The sequence below is a fragment of the Crocodylus siamensis genome, chromosome 6 (genome assembly GCF_052110815.1).
Source record: "Crocodylus siamensis isolate JL-2025a chromosome 6, ASM5211081v1, whole genome shotgun sequence".
Taxonomy (NCBI): Eukaryota; Metazoa; Chordata; order Crocodylia; family Crocodylidae; genus Crocodylus; species Crocodylus siamensis.
The window spans coordinates 14,791,539-14,814,715 of NC_143400.1; the positions used below are offsets into that span (position 1 = coordinate 14,791,539).

At 51.8% G+C, this 23,177-nt stretch overlaps 2 long non-coding RNA genes across 3 annotated transcripts; both read right to left on the minus strand.

Annotated features, from left to right (window-relative positions):
• Positions 1–5,936: 5,936 nt before the first annotated feature.
• Positions 5,937–9,952, minus strand: LOC149861210 (uncharacterized). The gene is made up of 6 exons (XR_016443109.1): positions 9,839–9,952; positions 8,366–8,701; positions 7,173–7,487; positions 6,631–6,729; positions 6,497–6,549; positions 5,937–6,042 (listed from the first exon to the last, which is right to left on the minus strand). It is a non-coding gene; the product is annotated as an uncharacterized LOC149861210 (long non-coding RNA).
• A 370-nt stretch (positions 9,953–10,322) lies between these two features.
• Positions 10,323–18,809, minus strand: LOC149861211 (uncharacterized). 2 transcript variants are annotated; one of them, XR_016443202.1, is made up of 2 exons: positions 17,964–18,809; positions 10,323–12,955 (listed from the first exon to the last, which is right to left on the minus strand). It is a non-coding gene; the product is annotated as an uncharacterized LOC149861211 (long non-coding RNA). The 2 variants fall into 2 exon arrangements; XR_016443201.1 differs by having other exon boundaries at positions 17,895–18,809.
• Positions 18,810–23,177: the final 4,368 nt, after the last annotated feature.

Genomic DNA, 23,177 nt, shown 5'->3' on the forward strand with positions numbered 1-23,177 from the left:
AATGCACGACAAGGTGTGATTGGCTTTGTTGATGACCTTGTTCCATTGTTGGCTCACGTTCATCTTGGAGTCAACTATGACTCCAAGATCTCTCGCAACCACTGAGATGCTGAGGCGATCATCCCCCAACCTGTAGGTGTGCTGGGGATCCCTCCTTCCTAGGTGGAGTACCTTCCATTTATCTTTGTTGAATTGCATCCTATTATGTTCTGCCTATTGCTGCAACCTGTCCAGGTCAGCAGGTATGTTGCGGGGTTGTGTATATGTGTGGGGTTGTGTAGGCAGGGTGTGGGATGCATGGCATTTGTGGGGTTTGAGGGAGGGGGTTTTTGGGGACCCACCCCAGAATCCCCCTGTGGCAGGAAGCCACCTTTGTTTCTCCCCCAAATCTCTGTGCTGTAATTTCATTAGGATGGGCCCAGCAGAGGAGACACAGCCCTACCCTCTCTCTTTAGGTAATCTGAGCTGGCTGCACTCCTGAGGGAGGGGAACCCTGCTCCCCCTGCCCACATGACTGGTATCACCTACCTGGGTGAGGGGCTCCTACCTGGTGGGCTAGAGTCTGCCCGGCAACTAGTGATGTATTTCAAATTGGTTGGCCGACAGCCAACCGGAGCTGGCCTCTACTGGACCAGGTGAACGAGGTCATAGGGGCTATATAAGTTAAGACTGCCCAGGAGGAGGGGGCAGCAGCCATGCGGGAGACTCAGACTTACAGAGGAGCTTTACCATCTGAAACTGGCTCTCTCCCCATAACTCCTGAGTGAGGAACGGCCTGCCTCCAGAGGGGATCTCCAGCAGCCTCGGGATGATGCTTGTGAGGAAGCTACTCGAGATCTGGTTAGATATCTAGCTGGCAGTAACTCAGATGCGTGATAAAAAGGCTACCTCAGCCAGACTGTTTTGCTCGATGGGATTTCTATGATATTGCTCTATTTTGTACCCTGTTTTCACCCTACCCCTGTAATCAATAGAGTTCTCCTTTGTGACCGGTGTAGGAGACTTCTTGAGAGGTGGGTTTAAATTATGCCTAAGAGGCCCCTTAGGTTCTGCAGACTAAGGGAGATTTTACTTTTTGGCCCCTGATTTGGGGATGTGCCCCAAGTGCTTGTACTGGGTCAAGTACCGTAGGACAATTAGGCCTGTGTTTCCGCGAGGACACAGGGCCGAGACAGTCCCTTCTCGGGGTGGCGGCAGCTTATGTTACCCCCAGGCTAGTGAGTGTGCTCCAGGAAGGGGGACAGCTGGACGCGAGGCGCCCCCAGGGAGGCATTCGGAGCCTGGAAAGTGGTTGGGCGCAGTGAGGTGGGTGGCTCAACAGAGAAGTGCCCCCTACTGGCCCGCCGCCCCCCCTTTGGTGCAGCAGCAGGCAGGGGCACCCACTTGGCAGTACATGGCTCTGGCCTGCGCTGCACATCAAGGTGAGGGGTGCAGTCTCTATCACCACTGTCCCGCTGTGCATGCACAGACCCTTCACTGGAAGCATGGGGGGAAAGCCCCGTACTGGATCTGGCTGCCTGGACTGTTCCCAGCTGAATTTGTCCCTGGACTCCCTGGGGGAGCAGGGGGGCTCCCCTCCACTTCTGGTGCCACCAGCAGCAGTGCAGGTGCAGGTGCAGGTGCAGCTCCAGCATGAGGCTTCTGTTCTGTGCCGCACAGTGCAGGGGCTGCGCGTGTGCAGAGGGAGCGCTGGTGATAGAGATGGCCTGGTGGCGGCTGTGCCCCTCACCGCATTGTGCAGCACAGGCTGGAGCCACGAGTACCCCTCCTGCTGGTGCTGTGCAGGCCACCATGGGAGCAGTGACTGGGGGGTTCCCACAGTACCCCACCCTCCCTCACACCCACACACTGCCCACCCAAGCTCTGCACTGCTGCTGTCCCCTTGGGCGCGGGCTCTGCACTGCCTGTAGCTCCAGCCCCACACTTCATGCTCCCACTCAACTGCAGCTCAGCTCCCGCCGCTGGCACTGCCTGCCTGCTGCCTGGACCCAAGGAGAGCAGGTCCCCGGCGGCTGCAGCAGCAGCAGCAGCAGCAGCCCCTCCTGGAAGAATAGGGGGTGAGGGTAGTATATGTGGGTGCCTCACTGCAATCCTTGTGAGCAGAAGGGCTGGGGGGGTGGCACAATTCATTGGAGGGCACCCATGGGCTGGATGAAAGTGCCTGGCAGGCTGGATGTGGCCCACGGGCTGTATTTTGCCACCCCTGAGTTAGAGAGATGCAGAAGCTATTCTGGTGGAGGGGAGGCAGGGGAGGTCCCCCTCCCCACAACTCCTCAGCTTCCTCCCATGCCCGCACTCCTCCCCTCAGCTTCCTGGGATTGTGTGGCAGCTGCATGTTCACATAGCTCCATGCTGCCATGCCCAGGCATCACACGTTGCACAGGCTTAATAACCATGAGGTAACAGGATTACACACTGTGTCTAACTGTCAGAAATGCCGCCTTCATGGCTAAAAGCCTGCCAGCTGGGTGCTTACAGGGTGACAGGTTCAGCTTAAGGAGTGTCCCTGTGAGGCAGGTTTCTCAGTGTTTTGGTCATCCTTGTATCCATCTCTCCCTTCTCTCCCACTTCCTTGTCACAGGGGCTGACCACTCGGCATCAGGAGATCTATGAAACCCTGGAGCCCAAGGACAATTAGGAGTCCCAGTAGTAGACAATGGTGCAGCCTCTGCGAAAGGATGTTTCCTGTTGGGGATTTATACGAGCTTGGTCCCAGCCCTCAAAAGAAAAACTGTTGTTGAAGTCAGTTGCTCCTCTTGCCCCTATTCTGACGTGTCAGGAAGGGGCTGCATCCCTGCTGGGCGCCCCGGAGACAAACATCCCGACCTGGACATCGCTCCATTACTCTGCAGCCGCTGACTCAGTTTTCCCCGTCCCGCGTTTCTTGTGTTCTAGTTCAGAAGAAAGATAGGTGTGCTCCCCATCTCTTCCATATGCTCCCCATATCCTCCACGCTTGTCATCAGTGCATGACAGCGTCACAGCAACACCTTTGGGTGGGTCTACACAAGATGCTTACTGCACAATAGCCTAATAACACTGTACAGTAGTGTGCCAGGCAAAAACCATGCTAAGATGCTACTGTGCAGGGTGATTAGGTTACTGTGCAGTAAGCATCACGGAAAACCCATGCGCTGTGGGTACTGTGCAGTAACATTATTTACTGCACATTTGTTAGCTCTTCATAGATAGATAGATAGATTTCTAGGGTTGGAAGGGACCTTGTAGATCATCGAGTCCGACCCTCTGTTCTTCATTAAGCAAGTACTATATTAAATGTGCAGTAACTACTGCGCATTAATGAATGTGTAGACGTGCCCCGTGTTTACACCCAATGAAGAGCTATCACACAAACACCTGCTTAGTGCCACTCTGAAAACAAGAGGCCCGTAAAATGGTAGCATTTGTCCTTGGTAGCAGTGGATGTTCCCTGCTGGATGGTCCTAGGTCATGGAGGGTTCCAACTGAACTCGATCATATGCCTTGCGTTGGTTTGCTGCACAGTGGTGACCGTGCCTCAGCGTCTCCACATCTGCAGGCAGACCATATGCTCCCACCTGCTCCATGCAGGAGAGTGATTGCAGCAAGGTTCCCTGTCCTTGGTTACTGTTTCCCTGGCCTACCTGGTATTTTCATCCCATCGCTGGCTGCTGGTTTAGCAGTGATGGAGAGATGGGTGTTTTAGAACATTTCTCTTAGCTGACCTGAAGGATGTCACAGTGGGGCAGAAACAGAGGGAAGCTCAGGCAGGTTTCAGAGGAAAAGCATTTCCTAGGTTCCTCTTTTACCCTCCAGTCTGTCCTTATGGGACCCAGGACCAATAAGAAGTGTGAGACAAGAAATGATGAGGCTAGGGACTGCATGACACTCTGGTGATGGGAAAGAGAGAGGGGCTGAGAAGCAAAATGTTTGCAATCATGGATTGGTTCCAGAATCAAGGTGCGCTGAGCTTTTGCCAGCTCCTGCACACTGCCCCGGGGCAGAAAGTAGGTCTGGGTGTGGAGCTGTGTGAGCTGCACTAAGGGGCTGCTCAGTAGGAGGCAGGAGGCGTCCATTCAGTGATGTGGCCCCAGCAGTTCTGGTAAGGGGGGGATTTACGCATTGGGTCCCTTTGGCCCCTTCTCCCTGCTCTGGGAGGGGATGATGGGGTGCTAAGACCTGCCATCAATCCCATTACCCACCACACGCAGAATTCCTAGCCGTGTAGTGCCTGGGGCCGGTGCAGCCCTAATGGATGCCCAGTTCATGCAAAGAAGTTTCATAGAAATCCTCGCACCCGATGGGAAAGTGCCACCTCCTGCCATGCCCAGCCTGGCACAGACTCGCTCTGGCTGGGCTCTGATGCTGCCCCTGCGGTCACACAGGGTCGGGCAGTTTGTGCCCAGCCACAGCGTGATCCCGGCACCGCTGGGGGACCCGGATGCAGCCCCCGTGGAAGGGAAACAGGGAAAGTCTCGAGCACAAAGGAATCGGGCCTGGAAACCCCCAGCTGGTCCCTGCCGAGCGGCTGCCTCTTGCTGCCTTCGCCGCTGCTCCGTGGCGTTCGCTGGTTCTTGCTGCCCGGGGATGTTCGCCAGACCCGCTCCGCAGCGCGACTGCAGGGACGAACTCTGCCCCCGCTCTAGGGATCCAGAGCAGGAGATCCCGACCACGGGCACCGGGAGGTGGGAGGTTTCCTGCCATGAGACACAGGTGGCATGGACAAGGAGACAGCAGTGTGAGGAAATCGTCTTCTTGGTCTGCCTTTCTGCTCTGAGTTTGCCCAGCACCCTCTGCCCCAAACTCTGGCTGCTGTTTCTACCTGGTCATTTGGACAGCTACGTGACCTGGGCTTGAGAAATTCCTGAGGGAGGGTGGGGAGCTCGCACCTCTGTTGTCCTGTGTAGCCCTCAACCCTCACCTGAGGGTGCTGATGTTTTTCAAACTGACCAGCTGACTTCGGCCGAGCTCTGAGGATACTGATTTATGGCTGGAACTTCATGATGAGGTCACAAAAGCTTTAAAAGGGGGCACTCCATTTTGTGGTGAGCGACATCTGGTCATTGAATCAAGTTATGGGCCTCCCAAATTATCTGGATTTAGATGTGAGTGACTTACCTGAAGTCTAGCCAGCAACTTAGATTGAAGTGTTCTAGTTGCATACGAAAAGGCTAACCAGCCTGTACTGTTTGGCTCAATGTTGGTTTTCTTTCTATATTCTGCTGTTTTGTATCCCTTCCTTATCCTATCTGTCTGTGATGGATAAACCTATCTGTTTTAGCATGCCTGACTGTGTGTGCTTAAGAGGGAAGGGACCAGCCTTGTTAGCTCACATTGCTAGGCTGGCTAAATTGGGCTGGCCTTTTTACTTTCCTGCTGTACTGGAGGCTGCTTGTGAAAGCTTCAGGCTAATAGAAGCACCTGAAAATCCCACAGTGGTTTAAGTGACCCCAAGGTCTATAGGGTCTGTGAACCCTGGGCAGCACAGAGCTCTAAGAAAGACCCGAGTCTGGGTGGTGGCTGCGGTTACCCCAGGCTTGTGACTGGGCTCCAGGAAGGGGGCTGGCTGGACATAGGCACCCCAGGGGAGACATTTGGAGCATGGTTTTAGGTCGGGCGCAGTGAGGTGGACATCTCAGTGTTGGAGTACCCCCTACTGGCCTGCCAAATGCTGAATGTGGGGAGACATTGCAGTGCCTGTGCGTGCAGGGCCCAGGCCCGGGGGACCCGGGGCAGGGGGGCAGCATGGCAGGAGCCCACATAGGGCATGCCTGCTCCCTGCTAGGCCTCACTGGCAGCCAGTGCGGGGCTGACTTCCTGGCCAAAAGCTGCCTATACTCGTCTTTGTCCCCTGTCTGAGATGTGATCTCCTGTATCCGATGGCCGGCCTCTCTCTCACCTTCCTCCCTTCACATGCTCACACGCTGGACAGTTGCTTGGCATCACATGTCTCTCCCTCTTGCACATGTGTGTCCCCACACCTTTTATTTTAAGGGTGAACATGTGAATACATCAGTCATGCAGAAGCATTTCTACCGCCGTGCCTCACGGCTGCATATTCTGTCTGCAATACACAAGAGGAGAGATCTCGCATCAGTTGTGGGTAGCACAGCCCGGAGACTCCAGCTGAGGTCAGCGCACCGGATACGGGATTGCCTTGATAAGTCAAGACACCACAAGTGCAAAGAGAAACTGAGGCCCAGAGAGGGGCCAGGACTTGGGCACAATCTCTCAGCTGCTCATACCCAGAGCCAGAGAGGGGACTCAGGTGTCCTGCCCTCACTGCTAAGGTTGATTGGTCCCATTAGATCACACGGCCCCACCCATTCCCCTGCTTCCTGGGACGTTTTTCAGAGTCAGAAATGCCCCGGCCTGGATTTCCTTTTGCAATACCCCACACATTGACCTCTGCAGTGACTACACTGAGTTCCTCAAGAGATGACCTGGAGGTACCAGGCCAGGATGAGCCCAGAGCCCAGTTCTGAGCATCTTTTTGACACAGCTGGAGAAGCAGTTACCTCTGGGCTCTGGCGCGGGTGCACATCACTTCTTGGTGTTGCCACTCTACCTGCTGAAGGAAGCAGAGCAGGAGCCATTAGCAGGGCAGGAATGGGGCCAGGGGCTTGACCCTAGAGCAGGCTGTGGCCCTTACCTGTGGGGGGACACTTGGTGGAGAGCAGGATGAGGACCTGGATCAGCAGGAGGAGGCATACACAGGGCAGCCCCACCCAATGCACAGCCCAGCAGGGCCCTGTGGGGAGAGGAGATGCTGAGAGCAAGGCTTAGAGCTGGGGTGGGCAAAATACAGCCCAGGGGCTGGATCCAGACTGCCAGGACACTTTATCTAGCCTGCGGGGCCCCTAAAAATTTTAGAAAATTAATATTTCTTTGCTCCTGGCTGCCTGTCAAAGATAATAGGAGCCAGGGGCAGTGGTACCTAGGTGAAGCCGGTGGCAGGACCCAGCAGCAAGGCCCACCCTCCAACCACATGAGACCATGGGGCTGTTCCTGCTCCCCTGCACAGGAAAGGGAAATGCGGCCCTCGACAGCTTGCCTAAACTCGGTAAGTGGCCCTCCACCCAAAATAGTTGCCTGCCCCTGGCTTAGAGCCTGCAGCTTGAAGAGGACAAAGAGCCCATTTCCAGAGGCTGTTGTGAGCAGTGGGGGTGATGCCTAGGGACAGGCCTCACCTACCCTCTGATGCAGTGCCCATGCCCTTGGCCACCAGACAGCTGATGTTTCTCTTGGTTTCCTCCTCTCTGGTGATGCAGGTGCAGCACGTCCCCGTGTCCCACCTCTCTCTGGGGACTGCCGTCAGGCTCCATGCGCCTTCTCCATCCAGGACTCCTGTGTCTGTTTGCCCTGGAAACCCCTCCCCGAGGTCCCAGACAGCTGCCCCCCAGCCCCGAGCACGCGGGGAGAGCAGGCAGAGCAGGGGGACGGGGTCTGGGCGTTCGGCCTCCTCTGGTGGGGAAGGCACCAGGATGGTAAGGCTGGGCTGGGGGGCACCTGCACGAGAGCGGGAACATCAGGACCAGAGGCTGGAGGGACATGGGCTATTCCCCACAGGGCATCTCATGTCTACCCAGGCTCTGCAAAAGTGCTGAGATGCTCTTTTGCTCAGGGTTTCTTGTCTTGGTCCCAGCAGTGGTTGCCTGGGTCACAGGTCACAGAGGGAGACCTGGTCTGGTGGAAAGAACCTGAGCCAGGGAGACAGAGAAACCTTCCAGCCATGAACTTCCTCAATGCCCCTGGAGAGCTATTGGCCACTCTTTTGTGTGCCTCCATTTCCACAACTGCTGTGAGAGCTGGGAAGGACCACCGCAGCACAGGAGCTGTCAGTCGATATCTCCCCACTGGATTTCTTCCTGTGTGCCTGAGGGCCAGCTCCAGGGCCCAGCCCACACGGTTCCTGCCCCCTCCCTTTCCTTTGGGTCTCTGGATGGGGTGTCGGGGGAATCCGCAACCAGGAACACAGGGGGGTGCTCGCTCCCTACCACACCATGGGCCGAGGGGGAAACTGCCTGGTGCAGACTGAACCATGACATGAGCCTTCACATGGGACCCTCCACAGGCTGGAGAGGGAGCCTGCGGGACAGGGGCTCTGGGGGAGATTTCTCCCTGGTGTCCAGGACCCAGCTCCCTGTGCTGGGGGCTGCCCAGTTTGAACATGCCAGCTGTGTCTTTGGGCTCGCATATGGGAGCTGAGATGGTTGAAATCCTGGGTTCGTTGAGTGACAATCAGAGCCCAGGTCTTATGGTGCAACCCCCTGCCCTGGGCACTGCCTGGCCCCTGCTAGCCCTGAGCTCAGTCCCAGCCTGCAGCTGATGCTGGGGCAGAGTTGTCCAAAAGGGGACTGACAATTTCTGACTTGTTGGAAACTCACCGGAGACGATCAGCCTGGTCCCGTTCCCAAAGCTGCTGTGTATAGCAACCTAGAGGCCACAATAATAGAGCCCAGAATCCTCCTCCTGTAGCTGGCTGATGACTAGAGAGTGCGTTTTCCCGGTGCTGCTCACTTTACTTGAGTATCTTCCTTTTGCTTCTACATATTTACCACTCTGGGCAACCCACTGCAGACTGCCATCCTGACGCTCTTTGTACCAGTATATAAATGATCGTTGGTGTAAAATAGTGCAGTGCAGCTCCGCAGTCTGTCCCGGGGTCGTCCAGATCTCTGCTGGGCTTTGCAGCAGCCACAGCCCCTCTTGGGAAGCCGCCACTGCAGAGGAAAGCGCGGTGTATGCATGGGGGGGACCAGTGCAGTCAGCTCCCCCGCTGCAACATCCCGGTGTATTTACAGCTTGCACTAAAGTGACACAGTAGAATGAACCATGTATTTTGGGGCTAGTGGCGACAGCACACAAGACAATGACCTACTCGACTCATGTGAACAGAAGTGAAATGGAGCATAATATTGGATGAGAGGTAAAGAACAATTAAAATGCAGTAATATCAAGTATTAAATGCAGAAAGGAGGATCCTATTTAATTGTGACCCTTATTCTCCATACGTGGAGCACCAATGCTCCCCACCTGGGAGTTGTCAGAGAGGAGCCAAATTGACTTTTTCGTCCTGAGCCCCAGACTTAGCTTTTTCCCCCGATGCAGAGATCTGCTTTCTCATTTCTGCCAAGGACAAACACAACCACGAATGTCTCCAAGATGTATCACACCACCCCTTGCCTGCTGCTGAAACAGCCCTCATACAAGCCCCAAAAGCCTTTGGAGCGCCTTTCAGTTCTCTATTTCAATACAATTGCTGTGTCCCAGAGGGAAATTACAAATGAGAAGTGCAGCAGGTTGGGCTGAAAATTGTCCTTGTTCCAGCATCCAGGACAACATCATCACACCCAGCTTGGACTACACACAGACAAGGATCATTTGGTGCGCACATGGAAAGAAAGCATCCACTTACATTTCCACCCTACTGCTCCTGCACAGGTATGGGATGTTTCCCTCTGGCTTACCTGAAATCACCACTCTAAGAATTAAAGTGCCTCGTGTTTCCAACATTTTCTTTGAGGCTTTTCCTATCCTTTGTTACTTGAGACTCCAGCTGCAAACAACCTTCTCCAAGTACAGGCGAGATCCCAGCAGTTGTTACAAAGTACAGGAAGATAAAGCAGATGCTAAAAAGAGCTCTGTACTTTGGCAGTCACAGCCTACACTGTTCCCCAAGGGGCTTTCTAACACACACATCATTGTATTACGTGCCTCGGGGACTGGCACCTGTAACTCTCCCATCTCTGTCTCTCCCGTGCAGCCCAGCCGGGTGTTTCCATCCTGCCAGGACGTCCCTGTGCACACGGGAATTGTTCTTATGTGGGGAGAAAAGACCATGGAGCTGAAGGACTTACCCTGCAGGGCGAGGAGCAGGATCCCAGCCCAGGGGCAGGACATGGTGTGGTCTCTTCAGCGCTGGGAGGATGCTGTGAGGCTGCTCGTTGGGTCTCTTCTTTCTGAAAGCCTGGGTCACGTGGGAGGGAGACCTGTTTACTGTCTCAACTTGGAGGGGGCATGTCTACAAGAGGAGGGCGCTGATAGGTAGGGCACTGACCTCTAACACACCAAGAGATTTGCTCCTTCTCACCCCCTGGTCAAGAATATCTGACAAGACTGGGGTTTATTGTAAGAAGAATTGTTTCAGCCCCCGCTGTAGCAAACCAGCAGCCCACTGAATCCCAACCCAGTGTCCTCTCATCTCACTGAGATGCTTCCAGCACAGGGGAGCAAGGCCAGGGCCTCTCTACCCTGCTCCAGTGATGCTCATGAGGTAAAAAAAACTCTCTCTCGGTTCGTTTTCTTTGGAGGCTCATTGAATAACAAATTCTTAGGCACACATTGTTGGTGAGACAAAAGGTATATATTTGCAAATAGGGTCAGAGGGAGAAGACAAAAGATCAAAACCCTCTGCCCCTGAGTACCATCATTAGCAGGCTTTTATCCCCTCTCTTCTGGCACGTGTACAGAAGCAGGAACTCTTACAACTCATTTCCGGTTCATACAAACATGCATGAGAATACGTCAGATCATGCATCCCATGTGTATTATAATTAACTACTTAAGTATGCGGGGCGGATAGGCTTAATATGTATTAGCTGATTGCGCCTGCTCAGAACGTATTTTAGGTTACCAAAAGTTCAAACCTTCTCTGCCCCAAGGACAGGACCATTAAAAATTGCAATTTACTCTTATCTACATGAGAACGCTAAGGAGTATATGCTTTACTCTAACAAAGAGATAGTAAATTTGCAGAACAAAGAGAGCTCTTAGAGTTTTCCTTCAGTTCCCAACCCCCCCCCTTCCCTCTCTCATTAGGGAGACAAGGAAGGCTGGCAGCCGTACTTAATCAAAGGACAACTATTGATGGGAGCTAACAGCTATTGATAATGCATTTTTAATAATATTTCTAACAATATTCCCCCCTCAAGATGCTTTCTGATCTTTACTTCATTTGGGCATATCAAGATAATTACGAGGAATTCTTCTGAGGACCATGACTTTTGCTACAGTCTGTGCTTTTAGAGGGACTGCTGCAACCTGCATTCCTTCTACTGTGGTGGTTATCAATCTAGTAAGACAAGGAATGAGACAAGGGATAAAAATCAAACCAGTTAGAGCACACAAAAGCACAAACCCTACTTTTTTCCACCAGGGTCCTCCAAATAATTGAAACCACCAGTCCTTATTCCATGTGGTTTCCCACGTTTGTATTGGTACATGGGCTATTTTCCTAATCTCTTTGGCAATCTCTAAGACCACCTTCCCGTTATCATCTATTTGGAGGCAACAATTAGAAAGGTTGAACTTTCCACAGACTTCGCCATCCTCTGCGAGTAAATAGTCTAAAGCCATTCGATTTTGGTATATGGCTTCCCTCATCTGAGAACTTTGTCGAGCCAGCAACTCGAGAGCAGTGGCGGTCTGGTTAGTAATTACTTCCAAGACTGCCTGCAACCGGATGATTCTATTCAGCATATATATTGGTGTCCGGTAGCCCCAACTTCCATCATTAGCCCATGTAGCTGGTCCATAATACTCAATAATCCTCTGAGGAGGCCACTCATCCTCCTTCCACTTTTGGGAGCCACCCTGTGTCAAACTTACATCAATACTTCTCTTGGCCCTGTTCCAATCATCATACAAAGAGACTCCTAGCTTATTTCCACCCTCAGATGGTAACAAAAAGAAAGATGGTACAATTACTCCAATATAGCAGGTTCCCGTCCACCCTCGTGGTAGGACCGTATAGGCACGCTTTCCACAAATCCAATAATGTCCTTTTAGGGCCCTGTGTTCCCCTCCCAAGGCTAGGGGGTCACGGCTGTGGAAAAGAAGGGGATAGTATTTGGTGCCTTTATGCCCTAAAGGGCCAGTGTGATAGTTACTCAGTTTAAACTGACATTTCCATACGCCATCTTTATCCCTATACTCGCACTTGGTTATTTCATTTGTGTCATTTAAGGCACTCCAATATGCATTAAACCTTGCCACTGTGCCATTCAGGTGTGCCCATTGCCACTTATAAATGTAGGTAAATCGTTCGCCTCGGGTCTTTTCATATGCCTGACATCTGGTAAGGTCAGGATCGAAAGGTAATATTCTTGTCCTTTTGAGATTTTGCATCTGTGTGGAGATTGGGAGCCTAACAGCAGCAGAATTCCATTGATCAGCATACCTGCTGCATACTCGGGCCCATTTTAATGTCCATGTACACTGACTATGTCCTAACCTCTTTCCTGTACCATTACTGCTAATACAGTACTCTCCCAAGGCCACTTGGGAAAGATCCCAGCTGTGGTTCTCATTCCATTCTTGACCAGTACTCTTAACATCTGCTTTGTCACTGACTAACCATTTTGGGGCCAAAGGAAAAGCCCTCCAAGGCCACTGTTCTCCGGCCTCTCGGAGCCCCCCACAGGCCCAGCAGTTGGTAAGATTAAAAGTACTTGCAATTCTCTCCATCATATCAACATACAAATTTGTCCCTGGGGGAGTAATTTGGGAAAGCGGGGGCATAGGCCAGTGGCTAAGGCTATGCAATCCTGCTTCTTTCATTATGCAGATAACAACAAGGCACATTATAATTTCCACCATATTTTCCCTTTTACTTTCTGGACTAATTTTCTGAACTTTGATTAAGCCGTCTCAGGCGCACTTGGAGATCACCAGTAGGTTCACAGCTCCACTTGCTGGCTTCTTGTTCCGAAGACGACTCAGCTTCCGGAGTGAGTTCGTCTTGGGAGTTGTTGTCCTCTGACGCTTGTGGATGTCGTTTCACACGGGTATGGTGTATCCAACGGTCATGGCCAGCAATCTTTACAGCGGTGTGGGTTGTTAGAAGTACCTGGAAAGGGCCACTCCACCTCTCAGTCAGAGGTTCCTTTTTCCACCGCTGCACCAAGACCCAGTCTCCCGGGGAGAAGTCATGTACCGGTACGTCTAAAGGCAGGCGCTGAAAGGAGGCTGCATACCTGTGAAGAGAAAACAAGACAGACTGCAAAGCAATAACGTACATATGAAGCTCACTATTACCTAATTCAAAAGTTACATTCTCTCGCATCCCAGGAGGTAAGACTCGAGGCGGCTTGCCAAACATAATTTCATATGGGGTCAATTTAAGGCCCCGTCGGGGAGTGTTTCGAATGCAAGTAAGGGCGAGCGGCAATGCTTGAGGCCACTTAAGACGTGTTTCAATACAGATTTTGGTGAGCAAAGTCTTTAAAGTCCTATTCATACGTTCCACTTGTCCTGAACTCTGTGGTCTCCATGGTGTGTGTAATTTCCAAGTAACCTTGAGAGTTTGCGCGACTCCTTGAACCACTTTTCCCACGAAGTGTTGTCCTTGGTCCGACTCAATGGACTCAGGCAGGGAATACCGTGGAATGATCTCCTGCAACAAATACTTCACTACTGTAGCCGCAGTGGCAGTCCTGGTGGGCCAGGCCTCGACCCAACCAGAGAGCTGGTCTACCATGACAAGTAAAAACCCGTGATGTCCGGACCGTGGGAGCTCGGCAAAATCAATCTGCCATGCCTGTCCAGGGTACGCTGCCCAGGGTCTACCTCCCATTGGCACAGGGGGTTTCCTTCGGGGGTTTACTTTCTGGCATGTGATGCACTTGGTAGCAATGCGCTGAGCTTCTACATATAGCCCTGGAGCTACTGCTTGGCGGATCACTAGATCACCCATGGCCAAGCCTCCCATATGGGTTCTTGCATGGAGCTGTTGCAGCACCTCCCGAAGCAACGGCCTGGGTATCATGACTTTCCCTCCTGGTACCATCCACCACCCCTGTGAGTTCTTTTCTGCACAAGCTCTTTGTGCAAATTTATCTTCTTCAGGGGAATACTGTGGGACTAAATCTTGGATGTCTGGCCATATGGCATGGGACATGGCCTGCTTGGATACCTCCTCCGCTTCTCCCCCAATAAATGCAGCTTCCTTTGCTGCTGAATCAGCCTTTGCATTTCCAAGCTTATGCTTTTCCTCAGCAGCCTTCCCATGGGCCCGCACATGAATGACTGCTACCTCTTTAGGCTGGTGGAGTGCCTCTAGTAGCTTGATAATCTGGGGGCCATTAGCAATTTTATTCCCAGAGGCCGTAATAAAACCCCTTTCTTTCCACAATAGTCCGTGTGCATGGACTGTAGAAAAAGCATAGCGAGAGTCAGTGTATATATTAACCCGCTGGTCTGTCCCCAGCTGTAATGCTCGGGTGAGCGCAGTGAGTTCTGCGGCCTGTGCCGACCATGAGCTTGGCAATGACTCCCTCCATACTACCTTATCCAAGGTTACCACTGCACATCCTGTTCGTCTTTTTCCATCGATGACAGAGCTGGAGCCGTCTACGAAGTATTCAACATCTGGGTCCTCAATTGGGTCCTCAGCAAGATCAGGTCGCACCTGTGTGGTTTGATTTAGGACCTCAAGGCAGTATGCATCGGTTTTCCTGGCTCCGGCAGCAAGGTTGCAGGGTTTAAGGCTGTAGTATGTTTGAAAGTAAGTCCTGGATTAGAGAGCAAAAATATCTCATACCGTGATTGTCTGGAGGGGTTAAGAAATTTCCCTCCCTCAGTCCCTAGGATCTGGGGAACTCCATGAGGAGTGAGTATTTCCATATCCGCACCCATGACTATCTTCTGGGCTTCTTCAACAACCACTGCTGTGGCTGCCACAGCCCGAAGACAGGCTGGCCACCCGAGTGCCACTGGATCTAGAACCTTTGAGTAATATCCCACGGGTCTCCAGGTCGGGCCCGATGGCTGTGTCAGCACCCCTGATGCAACCCCTCGATTCTCATGAACATACAGTCGATATGGCTTTTTACTGTTTGGGATGGCCAGGGCAGGGGGCTGGGTTAATGCTGCTTTAAGCAGATCAAAGGCATGCTGCATTTCTTTATTCCATTTCCATTTAGTGAGACTCTCCTTAGTTAGTGAGTCATATAGTGGTCTAGCCTTCCCACCATAATCTGGTATCCATAGTCGACAGAACCCAGTTAGCCCTAGGAATGCCCGTAGCTCCTTGGGTGACTTAGGTGGGGTTAGACCTTGGATTGCCTGTATGCGATCTGCACTTAGGGCTCTGACTCCTTTTGAGAGCTTATATCCCAAAAATGTGACTTCAGGCTGACATATCTGGGCTTTCTCTCTAGAAACTTTATATCCCTTTTTTCCCAGAGTGTTTAGGAGTGACCTGGTGGCTTCCTCACAGAGCTGCAAGTTTGGGCTTGCAACTAGCAGGTCATCCACATACTGGAGGAGAGTCACTGCGGGGTGTGATCCCTTCCACTCCTCCAAGTCCTTCTGAAGGGCAAGTCCGAAAATATGAGGGGCTGCTACGAATCCTTGTGGGAGAACTGTCCACATGAGTTGGGCTTTATGGAAGGTGTCTGGATCCTCCCATTCAAAAGCAAACAATTTTTGACTGTCTCGGTGAAGGGGAATAGAGAAGAAAGCATCTTTCAAATCTAGCACTGAAAATATTTCAGCTTCCCCCGGTACTTGTGTCAAAATCGTGTGAGGGTTCGGGACTACAGGATGGTCTGAAAGGACCTTCTTATTTACTGCCCGTAAGTCTTGGACCAGTCTGTATGAGACCCCATCTGCCTTCGGCACTCCAAGGATGGGGGTGTTATAGGGTGAAGACCCTTCCACTAGCCATCCGTACCTCTTGTATTTCTCTATTAACGGCTTGAGTCCAGCTCTGGCCGCTCGGCTGAGTGGGTACTGCTTTACCCGAACAGGCCCCTCCCCATCCTTGAGTACGATCCTTACCGGGGAGACGAACTTAGCTCGCGCAGGGGTTCCATCAGCCCATACTGAGGGGTCTACTCCAGTCATGTGATGTTCTGGACTTACTGCAGGGCGTCGGTCCTCCAGGAGAGCCATCTGATAGTTCGAGCTCTGCTTGACAGGTAGCTGGACCACCATCTGATCGTCTCTGAAAAAGATCTCAGCTTGCAATTTTGTGAGTAAGTCCCGCCCAAGGAGTGCAACCGGGCAACTTGGAGAATACACAAAGGAGTGCTCAAGCAAATGATCTCCCACTTTGGTGAGGAGTGGTTTACAAACAGGGAGTCGGGTTTGCACTCCCTCAATCCCTTCTACAAGTACATGCTGTTCACTAGTTCCTGCACAGGGGGGTTTTTCTGGAATCATTGAAAATGTAGCCCCAGTATCCACCAAGGCTTCAAAGTTTTTGCCACCAACCCTAATGGTTACCATGGGATCTTCTCGGGCTCCAACCCAAAGGGTAGTGGTCTTAGATCCCTGTCCCCTTCATTCTGAATCCTCACCCTTGTCTTCTGCCCGCATGAGGTGACCTCTCGGTTCCCTCTCTCTCTTCTCCTTCAACTTCGGGCATTCCCTTTTCCAGTGTCCTTTCTCTTTGCAATAAGCACAAACGTCTGCTCCCACTCTTTCTCCTTTCCCCTTCTGCATCCCAGCCTTTTCAGAGTTCCCTCCAGTTATAGCAGCTGCTAGTGCTGCCATCTGTCGCTGAGCCTTTTTATCCTCCTTGCGCTCCTGCACTTGCTCACGATTCCCATACACCTTATATGCAATTTCCACCAGCTCTGAAATCAGTTTCCCAGCACCTCCCTCAGTTTTCTGTAACTTCTTACGGATATCAGCAGCAGATTGACCAATAAACATAAGATTTACCATGCGCTGGTTATCTGGGGCTTCTGGATCCAGATCCGAAAACCTGCGAAATGCCTCATACAGCCTCCCAAGGAAAGCTGAGGGATCCTCCTCTTTTCCCTGTCTCACTTCATACAACTTAGACAGATTGGTAACCCGAGGCACTGCCTTTCCCATTGCTTCCACTATAATTCCCAGATACCGTGCACTCAGCTCTCTGCCTTCGGCAGTGTGATTATCCCATCTCGGCTCTTCTACAGGGAAGGTATCACGCAGAGTACGACCAGCAGCACCCTCTAACTCAACTCTGGCTGCCGCAATACGCTCTGCTGTCCCCAACACTAATCTCCTCTCCTCCGGGGTTAGGAGGGTCTGGAGCATCATCTGGACATCAGCCCAAGTGGGTCGATGAGTCTGCCCAATGGATCGAAACAAATCCCTCATCTTTTCAGGGTCTTCACGAAAAGAGGGGCTCTGATTCTTCCAGTTAAATAAATCTGAAGTGCTAAATGGGGTGTAGACAAAAGTTGCAGTGCCTCCTTCCCCAATAACCTCTCGCATCGGACAGTTCAGCACCGGCTGTGACTCTACAGGCTTGCGCAAATAATAACCCTTATTTCCTGATTCAGATGAGGCACTTGGCTGAGGCTCACGCTCTAACTCATTAGATATGCCTTGGTACGTCGGTGGTGGTCTCTCTAAGGGAGGGGGCGGTGGTGCAGAAGGACTGGATGCCGAGGAGGCGTCTGACTCATCTTCGCTACCCGACAGGGCAACCGGAGCACGGGTCCGGTACTCAGCCAATTCAGAATTCCCCCCCTCATTAGACTCAGGAAGTACAGGCGCCCCCCCCCGAGTCTTTTTCTTAACAAGCATCACATGAGACTTTACTAAGTAATTCTTAATCCAAGGTGGCTGATTTTGAACCACCCACAACCAACAATCAATATAAGGAAACTGATTCCAATACCCATTTTGCATAACAATTTCATGGATAGCTATCACTTCTTTTAGCACAAAGGATCCTTTCGGGGTCCAGTGGACCCCAAATGTTGGCCACTCGAGTTGACAGAACTTAATTAAATCATCTTTTTTCATTTTTATTCCGTAATCGGCCGGCCTTGCAAATTTATTAAAATGACGTAATAAGCACCTTAGAGGGGTATCCGTGTTTTCTACACGGGAGCTAACCGTACCCATTTTGCCCACAAAAGTGCACCCAAGGCACACCAAATACCAAAAAGTCCCTTACAGCAGATGATTTACCATGAGAACATGCACACCTCCTGCTCCGGACCCAGAACCAAATTGGGCAAAGGGAGTTCGTATACTCACTCAGATACCCCAGAGATCTCGATCCAAAGCCAAAAATGTGTACCTGAAGACTCCAAAAAAAAACAAAATTTGCATAGGAGCTCTTAGTGTTCCGGATGTTCCGGCTCACACCTCAAGCCCCCCCTCAGGGCGAGCCAAAAAGAAAGGCTCGGCGCGCAAACCCCCCAGGGGGGCAGAGACGATGTGCCGACGAACTCCGGAGTTATCCAAAGAATGCCCCACGTTGGGCGCCAAATTGAGGTAAAAAAAACTCTCTCTCGGTTCGTTTTCTTTGGAGGCTCATTGAATAACAAATTCTTAGGCACACATTGTTGGTGAGACAAAAGGTATATATTTGCAAATAGGGTCAGAGGGAGAAGACAAAAGATCAAAACCCTCTGCCCCTGAGTACCATCATTAGCAGGCTTTTATCCCCTCTCTTCTGGCACGTGTACAGAAGCAGGAACTCTTACAACTCATTTCCGGTTCATACAAACATGCATGAGAATACGTCAGATCATGCATCCCATGTGTATTATAATTAACTACTTAAGTATGCGGGGCGGATAGGCTTAATATGTATTAGCTGATTGCGCCTGCTCAGAACGTATTTTAGGTTACCAAAAGTTCAAACCTTCTCTGCCCCAAGGACAGGACCATTAAAAATTGCAATTTACTCTTATCTACATGAGAACGCTAAGGAGTATATGCTTTACTCTAACAAAGAGATAGTAAATTTGCAGAACAAAGAGAGCTCTTAGAGTTTTCCTTCAGTTCCCAACCCCCCCCCTTCCCTCTCTCATTAGGGAGACAAGGAAGGCTGGCAGCCGTACTTAATCAAAGGACAACTATTGATGGGAGCTAACAGCTATTGACAGCCCTATGGATATACCTGGTGAGGATATAACCTGCACCCACCGCTCTAAAGCCCCCGCTGAAGACACAAGTCCCTGTAAGTGCCTGTACACCATGTGTCTGGGTATGTGAGCGGGGCTGACTTTGACTGTCCTTGTTCTTCCTTCCCCTCTACCTTGTCCGTCTCACACTGCTCACTGCAGCCCCATTTCTGTCCTTAACATTAAAAAATAATGAGCATGAGACTGTTCCATGAAGCCAGCTGTCCTTTTTCGACTTGCAGTCTAAGTTGGTCCTTGCCTTGCTACAGGTACATTGAATGTACAAGATGAGCATGCTGTGGACAAGCATCCACGGAGCAGGTGAATTGGATTGACCTCACTGGACTTCAGTGAATTGAATTGCACAGGCTGCAGGTTTGTTCAGCATCTCGACATGCACGGACTTGCTGTGGAAGCCCCTGGGCTGGAGGATCCCTCGGGCTGTGCCTGGGACAGAAAGGACTGTGGTGGCTTCCCTCCACCTGAGCACAACACTAAAAATGGAAGTGGTGTAACCAAAACCTTCTCTGTGCCTGGGAAACAATCCTAGCCTTATTATCATCCTTCTGCATCCTGAATCCTTAGTTGTGGTCTGCAGGCCAGATGTAAGGTGCCTGGCCTGGGGCTCTAACAGCTGGAGGCAGCTGGATGGCAGTGCACTGCAGCTGCACCCTGGAACCCACTGCATGGGCTTTGCTACCTTTGTCCTCGTGGGCCTTGTCCTCCCTTCACATCACTGGATCTCACCCCATGACCCTGTCACACTGAACCTAGCTAGAAGTTATGTAGGGCGCAGCCAAGTCTCTTGCTATATTTCAGACCTGGCTGATTGAAGCAGCCAAGCTGGGCTCCAACTCCAGGCAAACTGGGCTCCTGCCTTGCTCGTCAACTGGGTACACTGCACTTCACCCAGAGAAGTAGCCGTGTGCACGTACATGTGCTCACCCTTGATACACGAAGGAGGCATCGCCTTTGAGTCATCGGGCTTAAGACAAACTAGCTGGGCAGAAGGTGATTCTTTTAAATAGCAGAGCGGTGTGGGAGCGTGCTGGTAGCGATTCCTACACCTCTGAGAGCTGAACGTGCTTTGTTAGACCTCCAGGTCAAACAGTCTCATTTCTGCCCACCGCCGGAGGTGACAACATCCGGTGACATGAGCAGGGCAGTCCCAGGCTCTTGCACATCACAGTGCTCGGCCGCCTGCATCTCCTCCTGCGGAGAGCGGAAAGAGCAGAGAGGGACACGCTTGGAGGCAGCTTCTGGAGGGGCAGTGCTGAGACCCCTGATCAAGGTGGGGAGGGTGGTGAAAGGGGACTTTAACACTGTATTCATGAATCTGAATTTGCCAAAAACCAGCACAACTTTCCCATTGCTAAAACTTCCCAAACGTTTGGAAACCAGTCAGTGATTTTAGGGAGTGACTTTTTCCCAGGCTGGACTTTAAATGCTAAAACTTCCCAGGCAGAAGTAAAAGGGGTCATTTTAATAATGACTTTCTCAGTTATATAGCTAGGGAAAGGTCTATTGCCATCCTGCCCCAGGTGTTTGTCTGGACAGGATTAATTTGCTAAGGATATAACCATGATACAGAAGCATTTCAGACCCATGTGCTAAGGCCTGTGCTGTCTCTGGCTGTGTAGACTCTTTTTTCAGGCACCTTGCAGCTGCCATCTCTGGTAGCCCTGTCACTCCCATTCAGTTTCTTTAATTAAATTAAAAGTTGAAAGTCTCTCTTATTTCAGAGATGTACAGCAGAGCAATCAAGGGCCGCGATGCTTCTGCTTATATTTCCTTTGTGAACTGAAATAAAATGAAAGGTACTTTATTTTCCCCAGTTGTACTTCAGCTGTAGGGTAGGTCTTTGCTGATACAAAACAACTGAACTGCAGCAGCAGCAGGCGGTGGCTGGTAGAAAGCATTATAGTTGCACAGACGTCAGCTGGAGCCGCAGCCTCTCGCCAGTACTGTGATCTGGCCTCAGAGCCAGAAAGCAGCGGTAGTGACTTTATTTGTGCATTTTAATTGCTATATTAAGCTTGAAAGAAGGAACAACCGCTGCATTCTCCCTCCCACGTACCGATTTCATAACCCGCTGTGCCCAGGCTAACGGTCACACCTGAGCCAGACCTGCCTTTGTGGTCAGTCTCAGTGTGTGCATTGCACTGCTGTAGGTCTATACGACTGGCTAGTGACACACTTAGTGGTCAGCTCTGTTTTTCCTGTTATGGTGTTTTCTCAAGCTCACTTATCTGGAAGGGATCTACTTGCACCCATTAGCTTTCTCACATACTGAACCACAAGTAACAATAGCAAGGCACATCTTTGCAGAGGCCAAATCAATAAATTGCAGCCCTTGCTGAATGCTGTCTTAGCAATTCGCTGCGCCCAAAGACCTCACAGAGTCACAGCTAGTCCAGCTCCTGCTCCAGGCAGGATCAGCCCTGACTGCACCGTTCAGGCCAAGGGTCCGTCCAGCCTGCTCTTGAGCACTTCCAGGGACGGAGACCCCACAGGGTCTCTAGGTGCCTGTTCAGCGTTCGACCACCCTCCGAGTCAGAAAGTTCTTCCTCATCTCCAACCTCCCTGTTCCCTGCTGCAGCTTGCGGCTGCTGCTTCTAGTCCTGTCCTCTGCACCACAGAGAAAAGCCCATCTCCACCCTCTGTAGTCTTCGTCGTGTAGCAATCCTTTCAGAACTAGTGCACGTGCTGGCGTCTTACAGCAGCAAAAGCTTCCGAGGAAATAAGTTGCTCTGGCTTCACCCCGCTCAGTTGCTCAGCTGAGTTTTGGGGTGCCCTCTGTCCATGGTGGCCTCGGGGACCCTGCCTTGGGGGTGGGGGCCCCTCTCAGGGATGAGAAGGGGGAAGGACAGGTAGGAGAGACCTGGGTGGTGGAGGGTCAGGGAGGAGGGAGGCTTTGTTACTCTCAAGTCTCTGCTTTTGTATTCTCCTTCCCTCCTGATGACTTCATTCATCGCTGTCGCTGGTTGGTCCCTCTGTGTTTGTTTCATTTCCATGCAGCTCATCGCATGCACACATACGAGTTTGGTCTTCCTGGGCCTTCTAGTTTGGTTTGCTCCCCCAAAACCAGGACTCAGGCCCCCCTGCTCTGGGGCCTTGTTAGCTGGTGCCACCTTATCCCATGTTATGGAACAGTATTGTACATGCCCCCGGTTTCTCAGACTGTGTGTATAGCCATTGGCCCTGTTCTGTCAGACACTGAATGTGAGACCCAGTCTTTTTAGAAATCAGTTAACTCCTGCTGCCCATCCTGAACCATTCTAATGAATATACATATGCTTATAAGCCATTAACTGAAAAACAAACCTTTAAATACCGTTTTCTAAGCCAACAGGTCTCAGCTTCTGTTGGTCCTCTGATGTCACCTTCTTCCCCAGCCCCTCGCAGCGGGTGCAGGCAGGAGGCCGTGCGCTACACGGCGGTGGGTCTCCTGGTGCTGCTGATGGTATCTCTGACCTCCTTCTGGACGTGTGGTTGCTCCAGTTCAGGTAACCTGTGTATCCCAGCCCTCCCACAACCCGGGGACCTCTTGGGAGAGGGGACAGCAATGGCTAGAAGGTGCAGGACTCAGGCCTGCTGATTTGCTCAGCTCCAGGATGCTTCCCCAGGGCAGAAAGCAGCCCTGAATGTGGAGCGGTGTGAGCTGTGCTAAAGGGCTGCTCAGCGGGGGCAGCGGGTGCCTATTCAGTGTTGCGGCCCCTGCAGTTCTGCAGAGGGAGGATGTACACCTCGGGTCCCTTTGGCCCCTTCTCCCTGCTCCGTGAAGGGCTGAAAGCAGCACTAAGACCTGTTGTCAGTCCCGTTACCCACCACGCACACAGTTCCCAACTGCGTGGTGCCTGGGGTCCTGGATGCCCAGTTTATGCAAAGAGCTTTCATAGACATCCTAGCACCCGATTGGAAAGTGCCACCTCCTTCCATACTCAGCCCAGAACGGACTTGCTCTGGCTGGGACGTGATACTTCCCCAGACAAAGTCAGGGAGTTTGTGCCCAGCCACAGCATGGTCCCAGCACCACTGGAGAACCCGGATTGAGCCCCTGTGGAAGGGGCTGAAGCACAGAGGAATGGGGCCTGGAAACCCCCAGCTGGCCCCTGCCAAGCTGCTGGCTCCTGTTCCCTCAACTGCTGCTCCGTGGCTTTCACTGATCCTTGCCTCTGGGATGTTCTGTGCCAGACCAGCTTCCCCGTGCAACTGGAGGGATGAACTCTGCCCCCTGCTCCAGACACCAAGAAAAGGAGATCCCAACCTTGGGCACATAGAGTCGGGAGGTTTCCTGCCGTGAGACAGGCAACACGGCCGAGGGGACTGCAGTCTGCGG